Raw genomic sequence first — 15,602 nt, forward strand, 5'->3', positions numbered from 1 at the left:
AATGCATAATAGGTTTCTCAAAAACATCGCGGGGTGGTGCGCATTGTATGGGTGTGTGTTACATTACATTCACTAGTAGCAGTGAGAAAAACATCACGGGGTGGTGCGCATTGTATGGGTGTGTGTTACATTAGATTCACTAGTAGGGTGAGAAAAACATCACGGCGTGGTGCGCATTGTATGGGTGTGTGTTACATTACATTCACTACTAGGAGTGAGAAAAACATCACCGGTTGGTGCGCATTGTATGGGTGTGTGTTACATTACATTCACTAGAAGGAGTGAGAAAAACATCACGGGGTGGTGCGCATTGTATGGGTGTGTGTTACATTACATTCACTAGTAGCAGTGAGAAAAACATCACGGGGTGGTGCGCATTGTATGGGTGTGTGTTACATTACCTTCACTAGTAGGGGTGAGAAAAACATCACGGGGGGGTGCGCATTGTATGGGTGTGTGTTACATTACCTTCACTAGTAGGAGTGAGAAAAACATCACGGGGTGGTGCGCATTGTATGGGTGTGTGTTACATTACATTCACTAGTAGGAGTGAGAAAAACATCACGGGGTGGTGCGCATTTTATGGGTGTGTGTTATATTACATTCACTAGTAGGAGTGAGAAAAACATCACGGGGTGGTGCGCATTGTATGGGTGTGTGTTACATTAGATTCACTAGTAGGAATGAGAAAAACATCACGGGGTGGTGCGCATTTTATGGGTGTGTGTTACATTAGATTCACTAGTAGGAGTGAGAAAAACATCACGGGGTGGTGCGCATTGTATGGGTGTGTGTTACATTACATTCAGTAGTAGGCGTGAGAAAAACATCACGGGGTGGTGCGCATTGTATTGGTGTGTGTTACATTACATTCACTAGTAGGAGTGAGAAAAACATCACAGGGTGGTGCGCATTGTATGGGTGTGTGTTACATTAGATTCACTAGTAGGAATGAGAAAAACATCACGGGGTGGTGCGCATTGTATTGGTGTGTGTTACATTACATTCACTAGTAGGAGTGAGAAAAACATCACGGGGTGGTGCGCATTGTATGGGTGTGTGTTACATTACATTCACTAGTAGGCGTGAGAAAAACATCACGGGGTGGTGCGCATTGTATTGGTGTGTGTTACATTACATTCACTAGTAGGAGTGAGAAAAACATCACGGGGTGGTGCGCATTGTATGGGTGTGTGTTACATTAGATTCACTAGTAGGAATGAGAAAAACATCACGGGGTGGTGCGCATTGTATGGGTGTGTGTTACATTACATACACTAGTAGGAGTGAGAAAAACATCACGGGGTGGTGCGCATTGTATTGGTGTGTGTTACATTACATTCACTAGTAGGAGTGAGAAAAACATCACGGGGTGGTGCGCATTGTATGGGTGTGTGTTACATTAGATTCACTAGTAGGAAAGAGAAAAACATCACGGGGTGGTGCGCATTGTATGGGTGTGTGTTACATTACATTCACTAGTAGGAATGAGAAAAACATCACGGGGTGGTGCGCATTGTATGGGTGTGTGTTACATTACATTCACTAGTAGGAGTGAGAAAAACATCACGGGGTGGTGCGCATTGTATGGGTGTGTGTTACATTACATTCACTAGTAGGCGTGAGAAAAACATCACGGGGTGGTGCGCATTGTATTGGTGTGTGTTACATTACATTCACTAGTAGGAGTGAGAAAAACATCACGGGGTGGTGCGCATTGTATGGGTGTGTGTTTCATTAGATTCACTAGGAGGAATGAGAAAAACATCACGGGGTGGTGCGCATTTTATGGGTGTGTGTTACATTAGATTCACTAGTAGGAGTGAGAAAAACATAACGGGGTGGTGCGCATTGTATGGGTGTGTGTTACATTACATTCACTAGTAGGAGTGAGAAAAACATCACGGGGTGGTGCGCATTGTATGGGTGTGTGTTACATTACATTCACTAGTAGGCGTGAGAAAAACATCACGGGGTGGTGCGCATTGTATTGGTGTGTGTTACATTACATTCACTAGTAGGAGTGAGAAAAACATCACGGGGTTGTGCGCATTGTATGGGTGTGTGTTACATTAGATTCACTAGTAGGAGTGAGAAAAACATCACGGGGTGGTGCGCATTGTATTGGTGTGTGTTACATTACATTCACTAGTAGGAGTGAGAAAAACATCACGGGGTGGTGCGCATTGTATGGGTGTGTGTTACATTACATTCACTAGTAGGCGTGAGAAAAACAACACGGGGTGGTGCGCATTGTATTGGTGTGTGTTACATTACATTCACTAGTAGGAGTGAGAAAAACATCACGGGGTGGTGCTCATTTTATGGGTGTCTGTTACATTACATTCACTAGTAGGAATGAGAAAAACATCACGGGGTGGTGCGCATTGTATGGGTGTGTGTTACATTAGATTCACTAGTAGGAATGAGAAAAACATCACGGGGTGGTGCGCATTTTATGGGTGTGTGTTACATTAGATTCACTAGTAGGAGTGAGAAAAACATCACGGGGTGGTGTGCATTGTATGGGTGTGTGTTACATTACATTCACTAGTAGGAGTGAGAAAAACATCACGGGGTGGTGCGCATTGTATGGGTGTGTGTTACATTACATTCACTAGTAGGCGTGAGAAAAACATCACGGGGTGGTGCGCATTGTATTGGTGTGTGTTACATTACATTCACTAGTAGGAGTGAGAAAAACATCACGGGGTTGTGCGCATTGTATGGGTGTGTGTTACATTAGATTCACTAGTAGGAGTGAGAAAAACATCACGGGGTGGTGCGCATTGTATGGGTGTGTGTTACATTACATTCACTAGTAGGAGTGAGAAAAACATCACGGGGTTGTGCGCATTGTATGGGTGTGTGTTACATTACATTCACTAGTAGGCGTGAGAAAAACAACACGGGGTGGTGCGCATTGTATTGGTGTGTGTTACATTACATTCACTAGTAGGAGTGAGAAAAACATCACAGGGTGGTGCTCATTTTATGGGTGTCTGTTACATTACATTCACTAGTAGGAGTGAGAAAAACATCACGGGGTGGTGCGCATTGTATGGGTGTGTGTTACATTACATTCACTAGTAGGCGTGAGAAAAACATCACGGGGTGGTGCGCATTGTATTGGTGTGTGTTACATTACATTCACTAGTAGGAGTGAGAAAAACATCACGGGGTGGTGCGCATTGTATGGGTGTGTGTTACATTAGATTCACTAGTAGGAATGAGAAAAACATCACGGGGTGGTGCGCATTTTATGGGTGTGTGTTACATTAGATTCACTAGTAGGAGTGAGAAAAACATCACGGGGTGGTGCGCATTGTATGGGTGTGTGTTACATTACATTCACTAGTAGGAGAGAGAAAAACATCACGGGGTGGTGCGCATTGTATGGGTGTGTGTTACATTACATTCATTAGTAGGCGTGAGAAAAACATCACGGGGTGGTGCGCATTGTATTGGTGTGTGTTACATTACATTCACTAGTAGGAGTGAGAAAAACATCACGGGGTGGTGCGCATTGTATGGGTGTGTGTTACATTAGATTCACTATTAGGAATGAGAAAAACATCACGGGGTGGTGCGCATTTTATGTGTGTGTGTTACATTAGATTCACTAGTAGGAGTGAGAAAAACATCACGGGGTGGTGCGCATTGTATGGGTGTGTGTAACATTAGATTCACTAGTAGGGTGAGAAAAACATCACGGGGTGGTGCGCATTGTATGGGTGTGTGTTACATTACATTCACTAGTAGGAGTTAGAAAAACATCACGGGGTGGTGCGCATTGTATGGGTGTGTGTTACATTACCTTCACTAGTAGGAGTGAGAAAAACATCACGGGGTGGTGCGCATTGTATGGGTGTGTGTTACATTACATTCACTAGTAGGAGTGAGAAAAACATCACGGGGTGGTGCGCATTTTATTGGTGTGTGTTATATTACATTCACTAGTAGGAGTGAGAAAAACATCACGGCGTGGTGCGCATTGTATGGGTGTGTGTTACATTACATTCACTAGTAGGAGGGAGAAAAATATCACGGGGTGGTGCGCATTGTATGGGTGTGTGTTACATTACATTCACTAGTAGGAGGGAGAAAAACATCACGGGGTGGTGCGCATTGTATGGGTGTGTGTTACATTACATTCACTAGTAGGAGTGAGAAAAACATCACGGGGTGGGGCGCATTGTATGGGTGTGTGTTACATTACATTCACTAGTAGGCGTGAGAAAAACATCACGGGGTGGTGCGCATTGTATTGGTGTGTGTTACATTACATTCACTAGTAGGAGTGAGAAAAACATCACGGGGTTGTGCGCATTGTATGGGTGTGTGTTACATTAGATTTACTAGTAGGAGTGAGAAAAACATCACGGGGTGGTGCGCATTGTATTGGTGTGTGTTACATTACATTCACTAGTAGGAGTGAGAAAAACATCACGGGGTTGTGCGCATTGTATGGGTGTGTGTTACAATACATTCACTAGTAGGCGTGAGAAAAACATCACGGGGTGGTGCTCATTTTATGGGTGTCTGTTACATTACATTCACTAGTAGTAATGAGAAAAACATCACGGGGTGGTGCGCATTGTATGGGTGTGTGTTACATTACATTCACTAGTAGGAGTGAGAAAAACATCACGGGGTGGTGCTCATTGTATGGGTGTCTGTTACATTACATTCACTAGTAGGAGTGAGAAAAACATCACGGGGTGGTGCGCATTGTATGGGTGTGTGTTACATTACATTCACTAGTAGGAGAGAGAAAAACATCACGGGGTGGTGCGCATTGTATGGGTGTGTGTTACATTAGATTCACTAGTAGGAGTGAGAAAAACATCACGGGGTGGTGCGCATTGTATGGGTGTGTGTTACATTACATTCACTAGTAGGAGAGAGAAAAACATCACGGGGTGGTGCGCATTGTATGGGTGTGTGTTACATTAGATTCACTAGTAGGAATGAGAAAAACATCACGGGGTGGTGCGCATTGTATTGGTGTGTGTTACATTACATTCACTAGTAGGAGTGAGAAAAACATCACGGGGTGGTGCGCATTGTATGGGTGTGTGTTACATTACATTCACTAGTAGGCGTGAGAAAAACATCACGGGGTGGTGCGCATTGTATTGGTGTGTGTTACATTACATTCACTAGTAGGAGTGAGAAAAACATCACGGGGTGGTGCGCATTGTATGGGTGTGTGTTACATTAGATTCACTAGTAGGAATGAGAAAAACATCACGGGGTGGTGCGCATTTTATGGGTGTGTGTTACATTAGATTCACTAGTAGGAGTGAGAAAAACATCACGGGGTGGTGCGCATTGTATGGGTGTGTGTTACATTACATTCACTAGTAGGAGTGAGAAAAACATCACGGGGTGGTGCGCATTGTATGGGTGTGTGTTACATTACATTCACTAGTAGGCGTGAGAAAAACATCACGGGGTGGTGCGCATTGTATTGGTGTGTGTTACATTACATTCACTAGTAGGAGTGAGAAAAACATCACGGGGTTGTGCGCATTGTATGGGTGTGTGTTACATTAGATTCACTAGTAGGAGTGAGAAAAACATCACGGGGTGGTGCGCATTGTATTGGTGTGTGTTACATTACATTCACTAGTAGGAGTGAGAAAAACATCACGGGGTTGTGCGCATTGTATGGGTGTGTGTTACATTACATTCACTAGTAGGCGTGAGAAAAACAACACGGGGTGGTGCGCATTGTATTGGTGTGTGTTACATTACATTCACTAGTAGGAGTGAGAAAAACATCACGGGGTGGTGCTCATTTTATGGGTGTCTGTTACATTACATTCACTAGTAGGAGTGAGAAAAACATCACGGGGTGGTGCGCATTGTATGGGTGTGTGTTACATTACATTCAGTAGTAGGCGTGAGAAAAACATCACGGGGTGGTGCGCATTGTATTGGTGTGTGTTACATTACATTCACTAGTAGGAGTGAGAAAAACATCACGGGGTGGTGCGCATTGTATGGGTGTGTGTTACATTAGATTCACTAGTAGGAATGAGAAAAACATCACGGGGTGGTGCGCATTGTATTGGTGTGTGTTACATTACATTCACTAGTAGGAGTGAGAAAAACATCACGGGGTGGTGCGCATTGTATGGGTGTGTGTTACATTACATTCACTAGTAGGCGTGAGAAAAACATCACGGGGTGGTGCGCATTGTATTGGTGTGTGTTACATTACATTCACTAGTAGGAGTGAGAAAAACATCACGGGGTGGTGCGCATTGTATGGGTGTGTGTTACATTAGATTCACTAGTAGGAATGAGAAAAACATCACGGGGTGGTGCGCATTTTATGGGTGTGTGTTACATTACATTCACTAGTAGGAGTGAGAAAAACATCACGGGGTGGTGCGCATTGTATGGGTGTGTGTTACATTACATTCACTAGTAGGCGTGAGAAAAACATCACGGGGTGGTGCGCATTGTATGGGTGTGTGTTACATTACATTCACTAGTAGGAGTGAGAAAAACATCACGGGGTTGTGCGCATTGTATGGGTGTGTGTTACATTAGATTCACTAGTAGGAGTGAGAAAAACATCACGGGGTGGTGCGCATTGTATTGGTGTGTGTTACATTACATTCACTAGTAGGAGTGAGAAAAACATCACGGGGTGGTGCGCATTGTATGGGTGTGTGTTACATTACATTCACTAGTAGGCGTGAGAAAAACAACACGGGGTGGTGCGCATTGTATTGGTGTGTGTTACATTACATTCACTAGTAGGAGTGAGAAAAACATCACGGGGTGGTGCTCATTTTATGGGTGTCTGTTACATTACATTCACTAGTAGGAATGAGAAAAACATCACGGGGTGGTGCGCATTGTATGGGTGTGTGTTACATTAGATTCACTAGTAGGAATGAGAAAAACATCACGGGGTGGTGCGCATTTTATGGGTGTGTGTTACATTAGATTCACTAGTAGGAGTGAGAAAAACATCACGGGGTGGTGTGCATTGTATGGGTGTGTGTTACATTACATTCACTAGTAGGAGTGAGAAAAACATCACGGGGTGGTGCGCATTGTATGGGTGTGTGTTACATTACATTCACTAGTAGGCGTGAGAAAAACATCACGGGGTGGTGCGCATTGTATTGGTGTGTGTTACATTACATTCACTAGTAGGAGTGAGAAAAACATCACGGGGTTGTGCGCATTGTATGGGTGTGTGTTACATTAGATTCACTAGTAGGAGTGAGAAAAACATCACGGGGTGGTGCGCATTGTATGGGTGTGTGTTACATTACATTCACTAGTAGGAGTGAGAAAAACATCACGGGGTTGTGCGCATTGTATGGGTGTGTGTTACATTACATTCACTAGTAGGCGTGAGAAAAACAACACGGGGTGGTGCGCATTGTATTGGTGTGTGTTACATTACATTCACTAGTAGGAGTGAGAAAAACATCACGGGGTGGTGCTCATTTTATGGGTGTCTGTTACATTACATTCACTAGTAGGAGTGAGAAAAACATCACGGGGTGGTGCGCATTGTATGGGTGTGTGTTACATTACATTCACTAGTAGGCGTGAGAAAAACATCACGGGGTGGTGCGCATTGTATTGGTGTGTGTTACATTACATTCACTAGTAGGAGTGAGAAAAACATCACGGGGTGGTGCGCATTGTATGGGTGTGTGTTACATTAGATTCACTAGTAGGAATGAGAAAAACATCACGGGGTGGTGCGCATTTTATGGGTGTGTGTTACATTAGATTCACTAGTAGGAGTGAGAAAAACATCACGGGGTGGTGCGCATTGTATGGGTGTGTGTTACATTACATTCACTAGTAGGAGAGAGAAAAACATCACGGGGTGGTGCGCACTGTATGGGTGTGTGTTACATTACATTCACTAGTAGGCGTGAGAAAAACATCACGGGGTGGTGCGCATTGTATTGGTGTGTGTTACATTACATTCACTAGTAGGAGTGAGAAAAACATCACGGGGTGGTGCGCATTGTATGGGTGTGTGTTACATTAGATTCACTATTAGGAATGAGAAAAACATCACGGGGTGGTGCGCATTTTATGTGTGTGTGTTACATTAGATTCACTAGTAGGAGTGAGAAAAACATCACGGGGTGGTGCGCATTGTATGGGTGTGTGTAACATTAGATTCACTAGTAGGGTGAGAAAAACATCACGGGGTGGTGCGCATTGTATGGGTGTGTGTTACATTACATTCACTAGTAGGAGTTAGAAAAACATCACGGGGTGGTGCGCATTGTATGGGTGTGTGTTACATTACCTTCACTAGTAGGAGTGAGAAAAACATCACGGGGTGGTGCGCATTGTATGGGTGTGTGTTACATTACATTCACTAGTAGGAGTGAGAAAAACATCACGGGGTGGTGCGCATTGTATGGGTGTGTGTTACATTACATTCACTAGTAGGAGTGAGAAAAACATCACGGGGTGGGGCGCATTGTATGGGTGTGTGTTACATTACATTCACTAGTAGGAGTGAGAAAAACATCAAGGGGTGGTGCGCATTGTATGGGTGTGTGTTACATTACATTCACTAGTAGGAGTGAGAAAAACATCACGGGGTGGTGCGCATTGTATGGGTGTGTGATACATTACATTCACTAGTAGGAGTGAGAAAAACATCACGGGGTGGTGCGCATTGTATGGGTGTGTGTTACATTACATTCACTAGTAGGAGTGAGAAAAACATCACGGGGTGGTGCGCATTGTATGGGTGTGTGTTACATTACATTCACTAGTAGGAGTGAGAAAAACATCACGGGGTGGTGCGCATTGTATGGGTGTGTGTTACATTACATTCACTAGTAGAAGTGAGAAAAACATCACGGGGTGGTGCGCATTGTATGGGTGTGTGTTACATTACATTCACTAGTAGCAGTGAGCAAAACATCACGGGGTGGTGAGCATTGTATGGGTGTGTGTTACATTACATTCACTAGTAGCAGTGAGAAAAACATCACGGGGTGGTGAGCATTGTATGGGTGTGTGTTACATTACATTCACTAGTAGCAGTGAGAAAAACATCACGGGGTGGTGCGCATTGTATGGGTGTGTGTTACATTACATTCACTAGTAGGAGAGAGAAAAACATCACGGGGTGGTGCGCATTGTATGGGTGTGTGTTACATTACATTCACTAGTAGGAGTGAGAAAAACATCACGGGGTGGTGCGCATTTTATGGGTGTGTGTTACATTAGATTCACTAGTAGGAGTGAGAAAAACATCACGGGGTGGTGCGCATTGTATGGGTGTGTGTTACATTACATTCACTAGTAGGAGTGAGAAAAACATCACGGGGTGGTGCGCATTGTATGGGTGTGTGTTACATTACATTCACTAGTAGGAGTGATAAAAACATCACGGGGTGGTGCGCATTGTATGGGTGTGTGTTACATTACATTCACTAGTAGGAGTGAGAAAAACATCACGGGGTGGTGCGCATTTTATGGGTGTGTGTTACATTAGATTCACTAGTAGGAGTGAGAAAAACATCACGGGGTGGTGCGCATTGTATGGGTGTGTGTTACATTACATTCACTAGTAGGAGTGAGAAAAACATCACGGGGTGGTGCGCATTGTATGGGTGTGTGTTACATTACATTCACTAGTAGGAGTGATAAAAACATCACGGGGTGGTGCGCATTGTATGGGTGTGTGTTACATTACATTCACTAGTAGGAGTGAGAAAAACATCACGGGGTGGTGCGCATTGTATGGGTGTGTGTTACATTACATTCACTAATAGGAGCAAGAAAAACATCACGGGGTGGTGCGCATTGTATGGGTGTGTGTTACATTACATTCACTAGTAGGAGTGAGAAAAACATCACGGGGTGGTGCGCATTGTATGGGTGTGTGTTACATTACATTCACTAATAGGAGTGAGAAAAACATCACGGGGTGGTGCGCATTGTATGGGTGTGTGTTACATTACATTCACTAGTAGCAGTGAGAAAAACATCACGGGGTGGTGCGCATTGTATGGGTGTGTGTTACATTACATTCACTAGTAGGAGTGAGAAAAACATCACGGGGTGGTGTGAATCGGAGGGTCTGAATTAGGATAGGCAGTGAGTGGCAATGTAGGATAGAGAAAAGCACCGCGGGGTGGTCAGCATGGGCAGGTCAGGGAACATGCAGTGGGAATGCAGGATAGGTTTCTGAAAAATATCGCGGGTGGTGCGCATTGTATGGGTGTGTGTTACATTACATTCACTGGTAGGAGTGAGAAAAACATCACGGGGTGGTGCGCATTGTATGGGTGTGTGTTACATTACATTCACTAATAGGAGTGAGAAAAACATCACGGGGTGGTGCGCATTGTATGGGTGTGTGTTACATTACATTCACTAGTAGGAGTGAGAAAAACATCTCGGGGTGGTGCGCATTGTATGGGTGTGTGTTACATTACATTCACTAGTAGGAGTGAGGAAAACATCACGGGGTGGTGCGCATTGTATGGGTGTGTGTTACATTACATTCACTAGTAGCAGTGAGAAAAACATCACGGGGTGGTGCGCATTGTATGGGTGTGTGTTACATTACATTCACTAGTAGGAGTGAGAAAAACATCACGGGGTGCTGTGAATCGGAGGGTCTGAATTAGGATAGGCAGTGAGTGGCAATGCAGGATAGAGAAAAGCACCTCGGGGTGGTCAGCATGGGCAGGTCAGGGAACATGCAGTGGGAATGCAGGATAGGTTTCTCAAAAACATCGCGGGGTGGTGCGCATTGTATGGGTGTGTGTTACATTACATTCACTAGTAGCAGTGAGAAAAACATCACGGGGTGGTGCGCATTGTATGGGTGTGTGTTACATTAGATTCACTAGTAGGGTGAGAAAAACATCACGGGGTGGTGCGCATTGTATGGGTGTGTGTTACATTACATTCACTAGTAGGAGTGAGAAAAACATCACGGGGTGGTGTGAATCGCAGGGTCAGAATTAGGATAGGCAGTGAGTGGGAATGTAGGATAGAGAAAAGCACCGCGGGGTGGTCAGCATGGGCAGGTCAGGGAACATGCAGTGGGAAGAGGTTAGGTTTCTGAAAAACATCGCGGGGTGGTGCGCATTGTATGGGTGTGTGTTACATTAGATTCACTAGTAGGAGTGAGAAAAACATCACGGGGTGGTGCGCATTGTATGGGTGTGTGTTACATTACATTCACTAATAGGAGCAAGAAAAACATCACGGGGTGGTGCGCATTGTATGGGTGTGTGTTACATTACATTCACTAGTAGGAGTGAGAAAAACATCACGGGGTGGTGCGCATTGTATGGGTGTGTGTTACATTACATTCACTAATAGGAGTGAGAAAAACATCACGGGGTGGTGCGCATTGTATGGGTGTGTGTTACATTACATTCACTAGTAGCAGTGAGAAAAACATCACGGGGTGGTGCGCATTGTATGGGTGTGTGTTACATTACATTCACTAGTAGGAGTGAGAAAAACATCACGGGGTGGTGTGAATCGGAGGGTCTGAATTAGGATAGGCAGTGAGTGGCAATGTAGGATAGAGAAAAGCACCGCGGGGTGGTCAGCATGGGCAGGTCAGGGAACATGCAGTGGGAATGCATAATAGGTTTCTCAAAAACATCGCGGGGTGGTGCGCATTGTATGGGTGTGTGTTACATTACATTCACTAGTAGCAGTGAGAAAAACATCACGGGGTGGTGCGCATTGTATGGGTGTGTGTTACATTAGATTCACTAGTAGGGTGAGAAAAACATCACGGCGTGGTGCGCATTGTATGGGTGTGTGTTACATTACATTCACTACTAGGAGTGAGAAAAACATCACCGGTTGGTGCGCATTGTATGGGTGTGTGTTACATTACATTCACTAGAAGGAGTGAGAAAAACATCACGGGGTGGTGCGCATTGTATGGGTGTGTGTTACATTACATTCACTAGTAGCAGTGAGAAAAACATCACGGGGTGGTGCGCATTGTATGGGTGTGTGTTACATTACCTTCACTAGTAGGGGTGAGAAAAACATCACGGGGGGGTGCGCATTGTATGGGTGTGTGTTACATTACCTTCACTAGTAGGAGTGAGAAAAACATCACGGGGTGGTGCGCATTGTATGGGTGTGTGTTACATTACATTCACTAGTAGGAGTGAGAAAAACATCACGGGGTGGTGCGCATTTTATGGGTGTGTGTTATATTACATTCACTAGTAGGAGTGAGAAAAACATCACGGGGTGGTGCGCATTGTATGGGTGTGTGTTACATTAGATTCACTAGTAGGAATGAGAAAAACATCACGGGGTGGTGCGCATTTTATGGGTGTGTGTTACATTAGATTCACTAGTAGGAGTGAGAAAAACATCACGGGGTGGTGCGCATTGTATGGGTGTGTGTTACATTACATTCAGTAGTAGGCGTGAGAAAAACATCACGGGGTGGTGCGCATTGTATTGGTGTGTGTTACATTACATTCACTAGTAGGAGTGAGAAAAACATCACAGGGTGGTGCGCATTGTATGGGTGTGTGTTACATTAGATTCACTAGTAGGAATGAGAAAAACATCACGGGGTGGTGCGCATTGTATTGGTGTGTGTTACATTACATTCACTAGTAGGAGTGAGAAAAACATCACGGGGTGGTGCGCATTGTATGGGTGTGTGTTACATTACATTCACTAGTAGGCGTGAGAAAAACATCACGGGGTGGTGCGCATTGTATTGGTGTGTGTTACATTACATTCACTATTAGGAGTGAGAAAAACATCACGGGGTGGTGCGCATTGTATGGGTGTGTGTTACATTAGATTCACTAGTAGGAATGAGAAAAACATCACGGGGTGGTGCGCATTGTATGGGTGTGTGTTACATTACATACACTAGTAGGAGTGAGAAAAACATCACGGGGTGGTGCGCATTGTATTGGTGTGTGTTACATTACATTCACTAGTAGGAGTGAGAAAAACATCACGGGGTGGTGCGCATTGTATGGGTGTGTGTTACATTAGATTCACTAGTAGGAAAGAGAAAAACATCACGGGGTGGTGCGCATTGTATGGGTGTGTGTTACATTACATTCACTAGTAGGAATGAGAAAAACATCACGGGGTGGTGCGCATTGTATGGGTGTGTGTTACATTACATTCACTAGTAGGAGTGAGAAAAACATCACGGGGTGGTGCGCATTGTATGGGTGTGTGTTACATTACATTCACTAGTAGGCGTGAGAAAAACATCACGGGGTGGTGCGCATTGTATTGGTGTGTGTTACATTACATTCACTAGTAGGAGTGAGAAAAACATCACGGGGTGGTGCGCATTGTATGGGTGTGTGTTACATTAGATTCACTAGGAGGAATGAGAAAAACATCACGGGGTGGTGCGCATTTTATGGGTGTGTGTTACATTAGATTCACTAGTAGGAGTGAGAAAAACATCACGGGGTGGTGCGCATTGTATGGGTGTGTGTTACATTACATTCACTAGTAGGAGTGAGAAAAACATCACGGGGTGGTGCGCATTGTATGGGTGTGTGTTACATTACATTCACTAGTAGGCGTGAGAAAAACATCACGGGGTGGTGCGCATTGTATTGGTGTGTGTTACATTACATTCACTAGTAGGAGTGAGAAAAACATCACGGGGTTGTGCGCATTGTATGGGTGTGTGTTACATTAGATTCACTAGTAGGAGTGAGAAAAACATCACGGGGTGGTGCGCATTGTATTGGTGTGTGTTACATTACATTCACTAGTAGGAGTGAGAAAAACATCACGGGGTGGTGCGCATTGTATGGGTGTGTGTTACATTACATTCACTAGTAGGCGTGAGAAAAACAACACGGGGTGGTGCGCATTGTATTGGTGTGTGTTACATTACATTCACTAGTAGGAGTGAGAAAAACATCACGGGGTGGTGCTCATTTTATGGGTGTCTGTTACATTACATTCACTAGTAGGAATGAGAAAAACATCACGGGGTGGTGCGCATTGTATGGGTGTGTGTTACATTAGATTCACTAGTAGGAATGAGAAAAACATCACGGGGTGGTGCGCATTTTATGGGTGTGTGTTACATTAGATTCACTAGTAGGAGTGAGAAAAACATCACGGGGTGGTGTGCATTGTATGGGTGTGTGTTACATTACATTCACTAGTAGGAGTGAGAAAAACATCACGGGGTGGTGCGCATTGTATGGGTGTGTGTTACATTACATTCACTAGTAGGCGTGAGAAAAACATCACGGGGTGGTGCGCATTGTATTGGTGTGTGTTACATTACATTCACTAGTAGGAGTGAGAAAAACATCACGGGGTTGTGCGCATTGTATGGGTGTGTGTTACATTAGATTCACTAGTAGGAGTGAGAAAAACATCACGGGGTGGTGCGCATTGTATGGGTGTGTGTTACATTACATTCACTAGTAGGAGTGAGAAAAACATCACGGGGTTGTGCGCATTGTATGGGTGTGTGTTACATTACATTCACTAGTAGGCGTGAGAAAAACAACACGGGGTGGTGCGCATTGTATTGGTGTGTGTTACATTACATTCACTAGTAGGAGTGAGAAAAACATCACAGGGTGGTGCTCATTTTATGGGTGTCTGTTACATTACATTCACTAGTAGGAGTGAGAAAAACATCACGGGGTGGTGCGCATTGTATGGGTGTGTGTTACATTACATTCACTAGTAGGCGTGAGAAAAACATCACGGGGTGGTGCGCATTGTATTGGTGTGTGTTACATTACATTCACTAGTAGGAGTGAGAAAAACATCACGGGGTGGTGCGCATTGTATGGGTGTGTGTTACATTAGATTCACTAGTAGGAATGAGAAAAACATCACGGGGTGGTGCGCATTTTATGGGTGTGTGTTACATTAGATTCACTAGTAGGAGTGAGAAAAACATCACGGGGTGGTGCGCATTGTATGGGTGTGTGTTACATTACATTCACTAGTAGGAGAGAGAAAAACATCACGGGGTGGTGCGCATTGTATGGGTGTGTGTTACATTACATTCATTAGTAGGCGTGAGAAAAACATCACGGGGTGGTGCGCATTGTATTGGTGTGTGTTACATTACATTCACTAGTAGGAGTGAGAAAAACATCACGGGGTGGTGCGCATTGTATGGGTGTGTGTTACATTAGATTCACTATTAGGAATGAGAAAAACATCACGGGGTGGTGCGCATTTTATGTGTGTGTGTTACATTAGATTCACTAGTAGGAGTGAGAAAAACATCACGGGGTGGTGCGCATTGTATGGGTGTGTGTAACATTAGATTCACTAGTAGGGTGAGAAAAACATCACGGGGTGGTGCGCATTGTATGGGTGTGTGTTACATTACATTCACTAGTAGGAGTTAGAAAAACATCACGGGGTGGTGCGCATTGTATGGGTGTGTGTTACATTACCTTCACTAGTAGGAGTGAGAAAAACATCACGGGGTGGTGCGCATTGTATGGGTGTGTGTTACATTACATTCACTAGTAGGAGTGAGAAAAACATCACGGGGTGGTGCGCATTTTATTGGTGTGTGTTATATTACATTCACTAGTAGGAGTGAGAAAAACATCACG

The sequence above is a fragment of the Cavia porcellus genome, unplaced genomic scaffold (assembly GCF_034190915.1).
Source record: "Cavia porcellus strain 051 isolate PalLab524CR breed Dunkin Hartley unplaced genomic scaffold, mCavPor4.1 scaffold_13, whole genome shotgun sequence".
NCBI classification, from domain to species: Eukaryota; Metazoa; Chordata; class Mammalia; order Rodentia; family Caviidae; genus Cavia; species Cavia porcellus.